This window comes from Photinus pyralis, unplaced genomic scaffold (assembly GCF_008802855.1).
Source record: "Photinus pyralis isolate 1611_PpyrPB1 unplaced genomic scaffold, Ppyr1.3 Ppyr1.4_unclustered_Scaffold138, whole genome shotgun sequence".
NCBI classification, from domain to species: Eukaryota; Metazoa; Arthropoda; class Insecta; order Coleoptera; family Lampyridae; genus Photinus; species Photinus pyralis.
The window spans coordinates 1-12,085 of NW_022171007.1; positions in this window are offsets into that span (position 1 = coordinate 1).

Consider the following 12,085-nt stretch of genomic DNA (forward strand, 5'->3'; position numbering starts at 1 on the left):
CCAATGCGACTGACGTCGGGAGAAATTTCTGTGGTCAAAAATCTGCAAAAATTTCTGACTTTTTTCGGTTTTTTAAAAATAACTCACCAACGGTAATACTTAGGTAAAATCATCCATTATTAAACTGTAGTGTATAAAAGTACCTTCAATTTGATATTTTATATGGCTCCCTACCATGTATAGTTTGGGAGATACACTAATTTAAAGTTTCGTGTTTATATTTTTAAAAATAATAGCATTTTTAGCGCATTTTTTAATAAATAAAAGAAATGTGGGACCACTAATTTGTCTCAGATTTTGGAGGGCGGTGGAGGGAGAGGGGGGTAAATACATGTTCTATCCTTCATGGCATTCTAATGAAAGGTCTCATCGAAATGAATTGGTTTCTACAAACTATAACCCTCCTGCGCGACTCCGTTTCAACATCACTGGGTGACCGGCGGGTGGGGGTATTATCTTCCATGGTATTCTAATTAAAAAGAAAAAAAGGAACTGTTTTCTACCAGCTCCCGCCTTTCTTTCTAACCCCTTATCAAAAAGGGGGGGTTGGGAGAGCGACTTGTTTTATCCTTCATGAACCTCAATGAAAGGAATTACATTTTACATCATAGTCTTCCTCCTCGACCCATTATCGTGATCGCTTATAATTACTTATATCTTAAGAGACGATTGTCTGGAAAGGGTACTCACAAAAGGCGATTGGAACGTCTGGAAGACTGGTGATGGCATAATTTATACACGAAACTGTTTGTCGAAGAAGAGTACACACAAAGGTAAAATGAATCCTCTGAACGAGACATACCTATCTATTGGTGAAGTCCAACCGAATATCTTGAAAACGAAGTGTCGTGAGAGGGCACTCATAAAGCGCAAGTGGAACGTCATCAGGACGAGACATGTCCATTGCAAATATCTGCAAAACTATTCCGGTTTTTAAAAAAATGCGCTTTTTTAAATAGTGAATACCTTTTTTTGCAGGTTGATCACCAAGGTCGATCACCGTTGGTAGCTATATTGGAAGAAGTGAAACCTAACTGAGTGATTATGTTGTCTTATCACTTATTAATAAATAACGTTTCTATAATTATAAAATGCTGTTAGATACATAAGATACCTATACATCTAATGCATTATTCTACTAGGTGGTAGGTACATATAGTTAATTTTAACACATCACGTTGGGCCAAGACAGTGAGAGGGAAGAAAATGAATAAGGTTGACAAATGTAAAGAACCAAAAATTACACTGTTTTTTAGGAGATACATTAAGTAGAAGTTTCGAGTTTTTATTTAATTTTTGAAAAAATAGACTTCAGCAAAAATTTAAAGATTAAATGCATAAATTTATATATTTATATATATATGTATACCTAATCTATTTGTATAAATTTATTTTCAAGTCCAGCAACGTAAAAGATGGTTTATTTTCAAAAATTACTATAAACACGAAACTTTAAATTAATGTAGGTATCTCGTAAACTATACATGTTATGGGGCCAAATAAAATATCAAATTAAAGGTACTTTTATACACTACAGTTTTTAATAATGGATGATTTTACCGAAGTATTACCGCTGGCGGGTTATTTGAGAAAAATAAAAAAAAAAACAGAAATTTTTGCAGATTTTTGACCACAGAAATTTCTCCCGACGTCAGTCGAATTGGCAAACTTGGATTTTTCTCTCCCTTTACCATTTAAACAAGTCGGAAAAATAAAATCTTCTACCGGACCTTTTGTAATCAGAAAGTACAAATTGACTAAAAGGGTTGGTCCGAGTTAGGGATGCCGATGCGATGCGTCTTTTGGTCTTGGTGGATTCCGATAGCCCAAACTCTAAGGTAATTTTTAGTTTTAAAACACCATTTTTGCATACTTCATAGGTATAAAGCAAGCACCAATCCGTACTGAATAATAGACTATTAAGGAATGTCATTAGACATGCTAATTACCGTCTATTCACTTTAATGGCCATTGTGGTTATTATCCCATCATTAACCAAACTATACCAACCGTAATTATTACCTATTACGATTCCATTCTTTTTGTAACAATGAGAAATCATCATCACAATTTGGTAAGTCTACCTGACTGTCAAACCAGCTTCTTATAAAAGAAAATTCAATAGACGTCACCCCTAAACGATAGGGAAAGCGAAAGATTAAAAGCTTTTGTTACCGAAGAATTACAGGTAGGTCACTATTGACATTAGATAAGAAGGACGGTATCTGTTACTCTTTGTCTCGGCAGCACTCGGCCCATGCCATTCGTAATACCCTGCGAATAAATAAAGATACAATATAACACGTTAACAAACAATTAAGGGAGATTAATAAAGGCAATAAGGTGCGATTAGTTTACGGAACGGAAAGCGTTAACCAAACAGTGAAAAGCGCAATGACACCCATTCGGTACCGAGAAATGATTGATAGCGGCTAGATCAAAAGGCGGCATCAAAGACGCCGCTATCGTGTTATCATATTATGGTAGTTGGCGATAAGGATGCGTCCACACCTTGCGAACTTCTATGTTTGCGTAGCAAACGTGTGCGATGGGAGCCCCACTTATAAAGTGATTACATATTATGATTGTGACACATCATACGAAAAATGCCGCTCATTGTATTTTAAACGGTTGTTAACTCGATGGCCGATTAGATTTTTTAATAAATACAGTATCATGCTTCTCGAACTTCCTCATAATCAGAGGCGGATTAGCCGAATATTGAGCGCTAGGATACGATAACTTGAGTTTCACTCTTTCTCTTTAAGGTCATTTGAGTATTTCTAATACCTTATAATATGCGTATAGCTTGAGCCATATAAAACGCAATCCCAAAAGTTGAGCCTCATCGATCAACATTCACAGTGCCCTTTCGCATATCGACCATTTATAAACCGAATTGCTTTTATTTATGAAAGCATTTAAATGAAATCTGATACATAGCCATTTGGAATAATTCAGTTTTAAAATTTGGTTTTGCGCATGCGCAGTACCAACTTTCTTAATTATGAAGGTATTTAAATGAAATTCGTTACATATCCACTTGGAATAAGAGAAAATGTAACGCCAGTTTCCAAATTTGGTTTTGTGTATGATGTTCAGTGCCAATTTTCTTATTTATGGAAGCAATCAAATGAAATTTCATACATATATACAGTTCAAATAAAAGCAAAACTAACACCAGGTTCAAAATCTGGTTTTGCGCATGCTGTAACCGTATCTAGGACTTCATTTTCTAAATTTGCTTACACATTTATTATTTTCTAAATCTATGGAGTTTGTTGTATTGACGTTTATAAAATTCATTTTTTACACATCCTCAAAGAAATCTTGAAGGGTTAAATCTGGTGACCTTCGAACTGGCCCATTATCTCCAAAACGATGGTGCAAAATATCAGCAATTCTGTAAAACTTGTGCGGCGGTGCCCCATCTTTTTGGAAGTGAATAACTCTTCGATTTTTCCAACTACTTAATATATATTATATATAGTAAGTAGATTAAAGGATTGATTTCAACTGCTTCACTAATTATAAAATTCTGTATAAGTATTTTTGTAAGTACATATTAATTATTCTTAGTTTATGATCACTGCATTAATCGTTTGAGATTCTCTGGCATACTTAAACTTGCACTGTCATTGCGTTTACTGGCGTCACCTCTCGGTGGATTTTTCGTGCTGCAGATCTCTGGGCGGATTCCTTGTTTTTCATTTTTTCCCATCGGGTTCTCGCTTGTCGGGAGTTCGATGTGTCCTCCAGAACACCCTAGTTCGAATACCCCACGTTTACGTTTTAAATGTGTACGTTTATCGATTTATTTGATATTTTATTTTTGAATTATTTTATTCAAGGTATTTATTTTACCTCCATCGTAGTAGTGAAGTAATTTACGCTTTAGTTATTAACAATTTCATTTCTATTTTCTTTATTAAGCGCGAGAGCAAAGCGATGCAAGCGTTATAGGGAAATTGATGATGTCCATCTGTCCGCGAACACGATAACTGTCAAACGCTTGGACCGATTCGGTTCAAACTTTTCACAGTTGACCCATATGCCACATGTAATAAGCCTATTGAAAATGGGTCAAATCCAATGACCGCGTAGGGTCCCACCGAGGTGCTCTGTCGCTTTTTTAGATCTGTTTTAGAGGTTTATTCAATAAGCATCAAGCACCGTACCAACTTCCTATACTTGACCTATTCCGAAAGTGGATTGCTTGACCAAGACAAGTAGGGTGGTGGTGGGTCTTTCCTTCCTTCCATTTAATTTCCTCTTTCTCTTCTGCACGTTAAGCAGTGTAGAGTGAAACCTGCGAGGTTCTAATTGCAATTTCCAATTAGAATATTATTCTGGTGATTGAACTAATATTTTGTGGATCCCCGAGTTAGTTTAGAAGGGTTGCTGCATTTTTTCTCGTGACTGGGAGGATATATTTTGGGTTTCACTAATTACGTGAGTACGGACATTTTGTCTAATCCACATGGTTAATTTATGCATTCTTTTAGTTTTTTACTAGTGTACTACAAAATCGAAGATTCGAGTACCTTTTCCCGAAAACTGCCATGAGAATTCTGGCGTAATTGAGAAATGATTGTGCCTCTTCTTGCTACTATCATGAGAGTCTGTAAGGCTGGACGCATATTGCATATATTGCACAAGTACTCGAGGGTGGGTGATAGTGCAAACGTGCGAATTGAGCAATTCTTTATTAATTAAATCCCACTAAAACCAGATTCTAAAATAAATTAAAATAAACTACTAATTCATACCTAAAACCAGGCGTCGTGCCACAACAATTCAAAATTGTTTCGCACCGAAACCAACAGGATTTTAGATGGAAATGCGCACACACACATCAATCACATTATTTCGGCCTCCGTCGCCTGGTATAGAAACTACAAACTAACTAAAGCCGCATCCACATCGTCGATAAATCTAACTTATAATTATTAAAAGGAAATAATTTACCATTCTGCTACAATATTAAAATGATTAATAGGTTGGAATGAGTAGGCTAAGCCGTTCTTTAACCGTAAGGATCGATAAAGTGATCACTTTAACAGTAAGGGTAGATAAAGTGAAACAAATGATTGTGCATTCTAATGACATCTGTCATTCTTATTTCAAATGCACGTTATAAATTGACGTTCAGAACATATGTCAATGCTGTTTCTATAGAAACGATCGCACAGAGCCTAAGCTTACTATTTTTGGCGTCTCTAAATTAAATTCAGAATTGTCAGAAGCTTTACAATGATGTAAATGGATTCTACTATAAAATAAAGTTTTGTATTATACACGACGATAAAGGGAAACTAACCATCTCGTGAAAGTTTTTTCTTTCACTCAATGGTTAAAATATATCCCTTTATCGTCTTGTATAATGAATAAACCGATACAACGAAATATCGAAGGATCCTCAGTATTACAATAACTTTTAACGATAATTTATTTTAATGTTACAAAATACATCAAATTCATGTCTTGGCCATTGAGATAATGCTCTTAATCTTGTTTTGATCAAAATCCATGTGGTCGCCAAAAATAGATCAAATTCATGTTTTGATCATTGAGATAATGCTCTTGGTCTTTTTCCCAACGTTCTTGGTGCATAAATAACGATTTTGACATGTTTTGATCAAAATTCATGTGGTCGCCAAAAATAGATCAAATTCATGTTTTGGTCATTGAGATGATGCTCTTAGTCTTTTTCCCAACGATGTTGGTGCATAAATAACGATTTTGACATGTTTTGATCAAAATCCATGTGGTCGCCAGAAATGCATCAAATTTATGTCTTGAGCATTGAGATAATGCCCCTAGTCTTTTTCTCGACGATCTTGGTGCATAAATAACGATTTTGATTATTTTGATCAAAACCCATATGGCAATAATTTAACATTTTTGAATCACACACATGCGGTTATCAAATGTGCACGTGATGTACTCTTGCTGCATCAAGATAATGCGTTTGAAACCTTTTAAAACTCTAAATTCATGTATAAAGTGTAATTTTTGCTACATTTTGCTCTAAAACTTTCGACCTATACCACAGAGAAGAGTTATATTAAAGTATTACACATCTAAGAGTCATAGGGAATAATCTAGCGGAAGTCCCAACCCGATACATGACCTAGGGAATGAAATATGTTGATTTCTATTATATTGAGCCCGTAGTTTTTCCTGTTCCCGATTCACTCGAAGTCCTATAACTTTTGTTCCTATTGAACCAGCTTCCTGAAAATCAATAGCGTCCGTCCTTAATGTCCAAAGAACCCGTACACCAAATTTCAACTCAATCGGCCACTTTTAAAAAGAGTTAGAGCGCACACACGACACGGACGGACGGACGGACGGACGGACGACAATACAAAACTATAAAGGATCTGAGGATCCTTAATAACTATTTTGCGTTCCTAGACTTGGTAAATTGTTTGGAATAACTTGTGCGAATGCTGACTGCCTTATAAATGAATTTTTCCTTAATGTGGGTACCTAAAAATGGATAAACGAGGTACATAGAAGTTAGTATAGTATTGAACATTTTACTGGTGACCCCACGTCGAAATTGCATTTCAAGATTTATTACTCGAAACTAAAACGATTTTGCAAAGAAGCTCAATAAAATAAGTTAGACATTCCTTGCGCAACATTCTAAGTAGGTATAAAGCATCTAAAAAGGGACCTGCATTTCGAATAGGTACATCTGTTTCTCATATTCTTTATAGCTTCCAAGTAGCACAATTCACCTAAAAACATAAAAATTCTAAACTCGGCAATAAAGTTCGACTGCCGGTTTTCTAATAAAAAAATTTACGTTTATTACTATTTGTTTGTTGTTATATTGGCCTTTTAAAAATTCAAAACCCCCCATTCCTTTTGTCCGTACACAAAATAACTGAACGATTTTTTATACGTCTTCCCATTAACGATCGTAGACTACTTCTTTGTCCCACTCCCCGACGGCACGAATGTAACCAACAAAAAAATCTTCGGTAAATGGTAAAGTGTTAAAAATTTAATGTTCGACATAAAACAGTCAATGCGGAACCTTGAGGATCGAAAAATCTATAAAATCGGGGAGGAGAGCGAGAGAGACCCGTTAATCCTTGCATAACTGTAACGCGCATTTTTACCTTCGAACGGTTCCCTTTTTCCACACAATTGTCCGAAATAGTCACGGATAAGTAGCGTAAGCTCTTTGTTTACATTAAACAAGGTCCTTTACACAAATATACTTTTATTAACTTGTTTTGTCCGAGCCGAGGCTGAATGGTGGACATTTTTCATGTTTCCCGTCGGGGGCTACTTCGAGATCTTAAAAATTATTGCCGAAGTCGTAAACGGGTGCCTGTCAGAGAAAAGTAAGAGTAATAAAATTGTAAAAGTAAAAGGCAATTCGGGCCAAGGTCCGATTCAAATATAACTGCACATATTCTGCGTTTGTATTATAAATATGTCCTGTAAACAGCCACCGTATCGGTATCCGCTATTATTAGGGTAGATAACTTTCACTTACGGGATCGTCCTTTAGTTGTGAAGAAAATTGATTTTGGACCTCGCCTGATAACTGATATTTTTATTCAGTTACATCTAATTAATTAGGAAAAGGCGATTTTTTGGAAATCCAAAGTTTTCAGGAGTACCTACACTGTACCTATGAGTTCCTATCAAACATATCGCATCCTTATAATCCGTTACAAGAGAAGCCAAAACCTCCCCGTTTTTCATATCACGCAGTGTCTAGGAAAAGGTCTCTTGTTCAACAAGCACATATGGCCATCAATTGGGTCCATCAAATTCACTTCTGGGCATCCAGACAACGCCGCGACATTTTCCACCGTATCGTTCTAAGAAAAATCGATTTCCTCGTTCCATTTTAACATTCATTGAGCAATTATCGGATCGATGTGGATTCTGAGTCTTTACAAACGCAAGATTCACAAGTTACAGTCCAGTTTAACCTTTTAAGTCATTTTCCAATACCATGGGGCGCTGTCCGTTATGCCGTCAATTATTTATACATTTCTTCAAATATTTAACTCGTTTACGCTTATGCTTAAGCAAAGAGGATTTCCAGCAAGGGCAACCCTTAAGAGACCTTAAAATAATTACGTATGTTTCTATGTCGCCCTGTCTCTGTATCTCTGTCTTCCTGTCTCCCTGTCTCCCCGTCTTCCTGTTTCCCTGTCTCTCTGTCTCCCTGTCTTCTTGTCAAGGATATCAGGAAGGCCGCTATTGTTTGTCAGCTACGTAATTGTAAAAATGATCAGTACGTGACAGGGTACGTGAAGACCTCGAGGATCTTCCCAGGATGCAGTTGTATCGGATTCTTGGTCTTTAAAAGTGTTAAAGGTTTTCTAAGGGGCCCTACATAGTCTTCTAAGGCTTTTAAAACACCTTCAATCAAAAGCCTTCCACAATAATTATGCTTGTGTCGCCAACCGACCCTAAGAGTCTTACATGCTTAAACGATAAAAGCAAGGAAGAAAAGTAAAGGAACAATCGTCCCGATTCCCGTGGGATCTTTATCTTGTAAAAATTGTAAACGATATAAAGGAGATTAGTTTTAAATTATGCTGTATCTAGGTCGTCCACATCAAGACACCCCAAAAAAGGCGATAGTACTGCTCCCTGTAGGCATCCCCTCACAGCACTTTCATCCATAGCACCTCTCTTGGTTGATTTTAAAGAGTGTTCGTCGAACGCAATCTCAATAACCAAGAAGGCGTCCAGTGCAAGCTCCTTGTGACTGAATGCAGACATTGCCTCATTGTCTGCACTACTTGCTTGGATACCTCCAGACCTGGTGCATTATCACTAACACTTTTCTATTTTTTTTAGATCCGAGAGTAATAGACCCCGAAAAGTGTGTTTTAAGTAAAATCTCCCGGTTTCCTATTTCTCCTTCATGTTCCTTTGCAAGAGCCATTTAGATTCTTGCCACTTTAGGCATCATGCCGTTGGGAGATTACTCTCCAAACTTTCAGTCTCCACAGGATTTCTTGTCCTTTAATGACAATTTTCCCTTTATAGGAATTACGAACTACTTGATAGGATCCAATCGGTTTTCCTCAGAAGTGCGTGTACCTACCCTTCTAGACCAACTATTACTGATTTTATATCAAACCGTAAGTACCTATGATCAGAGAGAGGCACCTCTTCTGACACGTGTCAATTCACAACCATGCCCCATACCGCCATATGGAGCATATTGTAATATTAATGACCTCCCTTCGTTTTATGTCAATAAAAGTTGGGTCATTGGTTCCATTAGCTCCTTGTAGATTGTAGATACTAAGTAGCTACCTACTCCTCCAACGTCTAGTTGGTATCAGTACTACCTATACTCCATACACTGTGATCAGCATTAGTTACATCGAATGTCCGATTGACTTAACCCTTTAAGTTGGCCTTTATTCGCCCAGGGTTCTGAAACTAAAGCAAGGTCCATAGCTTTTTGAGTCATGTCTGCATTCAAGGCTGCTGTGAGAGCATTTCAGTGACGCAGAAGGATTTAAACCATCTTAGTCTTATTTCACTCTATTTTACGTCTGTGTCAATTAAAGGGAGTTTTCAGGTGTACGGTTGGAGATCACGTGTGAGAAAGTTCGATTCATTTACGTGTTTTTTATTTTTCTGTGTCTGTTTTGAAGTTGCAAATAAAACAAAATTTCAAGATACATTCGAAACAACAAACTCAGCATAAAAAATAAGGATTCCATTAATAGTATACCAAGGTAGAGAAGTTGATTTTCTTAGCCGAGCGGTATTATTTCCCGAGACGCTTCGCGTCGAGGGAAATAAGAAGCGAGGCGATGAAAAGTCTTCTCTACCGTGGTTTATATATTATTTTATTCACTACTAGCAGATGAACTGTTTTAACACATATATTTAAATATCATTAGAAAACACGATTTTGGCGATTTTAAGTACCTATAATAGGTAGGTACTTTTACAAGAAGGCTGTGACTTTGACATTACATTATTTGTAAGTCGCATTTTGCGTGTTTCGCTAATTTAAATAAATATATGGAGAGTGAATTTTCGTGCACTCCTCCAGACATAGGTACGAGAGGCAGCAAAAAGCGTGGCCGCTAACGACCTCTTGCCTGAAAATCAAAACATTATTACAATAAAATTTATTTAAATTTTAAAGCGTGGTGTCAAACAATAGTACATTATATATCAAGGTAGAGAAGTAATAATAATAATAATTGCCTGAGCACCAAGATTACATCTCGAGGCGCTTGCGCCGAGGGGTGTAAGGTGCGAAGGCAATAATAGACTTCTCTACCGTGGTATATATACTATTTTTTTCACTACTAGCACTTGAAATCCTCTAAATTAACATATTATATTGATAAGAAAGTGAACGGTTGGACAGAATTTTTTGTTTATTAATTTAACATGTCAATCAAGTACGTGGAAGTACAAGTCAAACAGGCCGTATTTTGTTCTGTCATTGAAATATTTTCAAAGAGTAATTTCGTTCGAATTTTTTCAAAATGTGATAATTTTAGGTATGTAATTTCTCTGGAAATGGCGGATGGTGGTAATTATTCATTTTAGAGAACTTGTCTAAACGTTTATTGAGCGAAATTTCGGGTTGTGTTTTCTAAAAGTGACTACTAGTTAATAATGGCCACATTATTAACCACTTTGAACAAATGCCGAGAAAGCCTACTTTACAAGTGGAAAAAGGGTTAATAATCATGCCATCAGACGCTAGTAGTGAAAAAAATGATTTTCACAAGTTAGTGAAAATGTTATGTTGGTGTATTTCGAAGAATATCGCGTACAATAATTGTGTGATTAATTATAATTTTCAAAAGTAAGTTCTTTAAGTTCTGTTCAGTTCAATAAAATCCTTGTTTACTTCGTTAACATAACGTAGAACGCTAGAGTTATTTATTTATTGCCTCTAACTATGGTAACCCAAATGTCAAATTCATTATCTCCTACTACGAGAGAAATAATCCACGAGGTAGAGAAAAATAAAATCTAGCATCGTATACCAGCCTACTAATTATACATTTTAATGCTAGTAGTGAATAAAAAAATATATCTCTCACGTCATATCTCAAAAGAACAAGTTAAAAAGTAATCGTAAACGATTTACATAAAGCGCAACTTGCATTCATTTCCTATTTGTAAGATGCAACTTCTGTTAAAATTGTAAAAATCTGGCCACAAATATGAAAGATAGCGTTGCATAATGTGCAATCCATTTTGATGTCCTACTTCAATTTCAGTTTATAAGAAGAATTTCATTTCAATGCTTTACTAAATAAGAAAGTTGAAACTGCGCATGCGCAAACCTAAATTTTGAAGCTAACGTTAGATTTTCTATTGTTCCAAGTGGCTATGTATCAAATTTCATTTAAATCCCTCCATAAATAAGAAAGTTAGCACTGCGCATGCGCAAATTCAAATTTTGAAACTGGCGTTAAATTTGCTTTTATTCCAAGTGGCTATGTATCAAATTTCATTTAAATGCTTTTATAATTAAAAAAGTTTGCAATTCGGTTTATAAATGGTCGAGATGCGAAAAGGGCGCTGTGAATTTTGAATCGATTCGACTCAACTTTTGGCATTGCGTATTATATGGCTAAAGCTATGCCCATATTGAATTTCATGCAATTCAGTTCATAACTAACGGAGATGTAAGAGCGATCGGACATTTCAAAACAAAGTTATCGTTCATACGGACAGATAGAGGGACAGACAGACAAAGGAACAGACGGACAGACCAACAGGCAGACGACAGACAGCAATGCAAAATTATAAACGATCTCTAGGATCGTTAATAAACGGCAAAAGTGTACAATTATGGAACATGTAAAAAACGGTTTTTTGTTTTTTTTACAATAACTTTTTTTGTAAGCGGTACAGAAAAAATTCCTTCCTTGGTGCAAGACTCGACACCATAACGAACCAAATATCGAAAAAAGTAGAACAATAGCTCTTAAGATAAAAAAACTAGTAGTGTCTCAAAACGAGCGGACGGACGGACGGATGGACAAAGTGGCCACAATAGCGCATTTTATTTTATTTTGAAATGCGCTAAAAAGACAATCCTGAA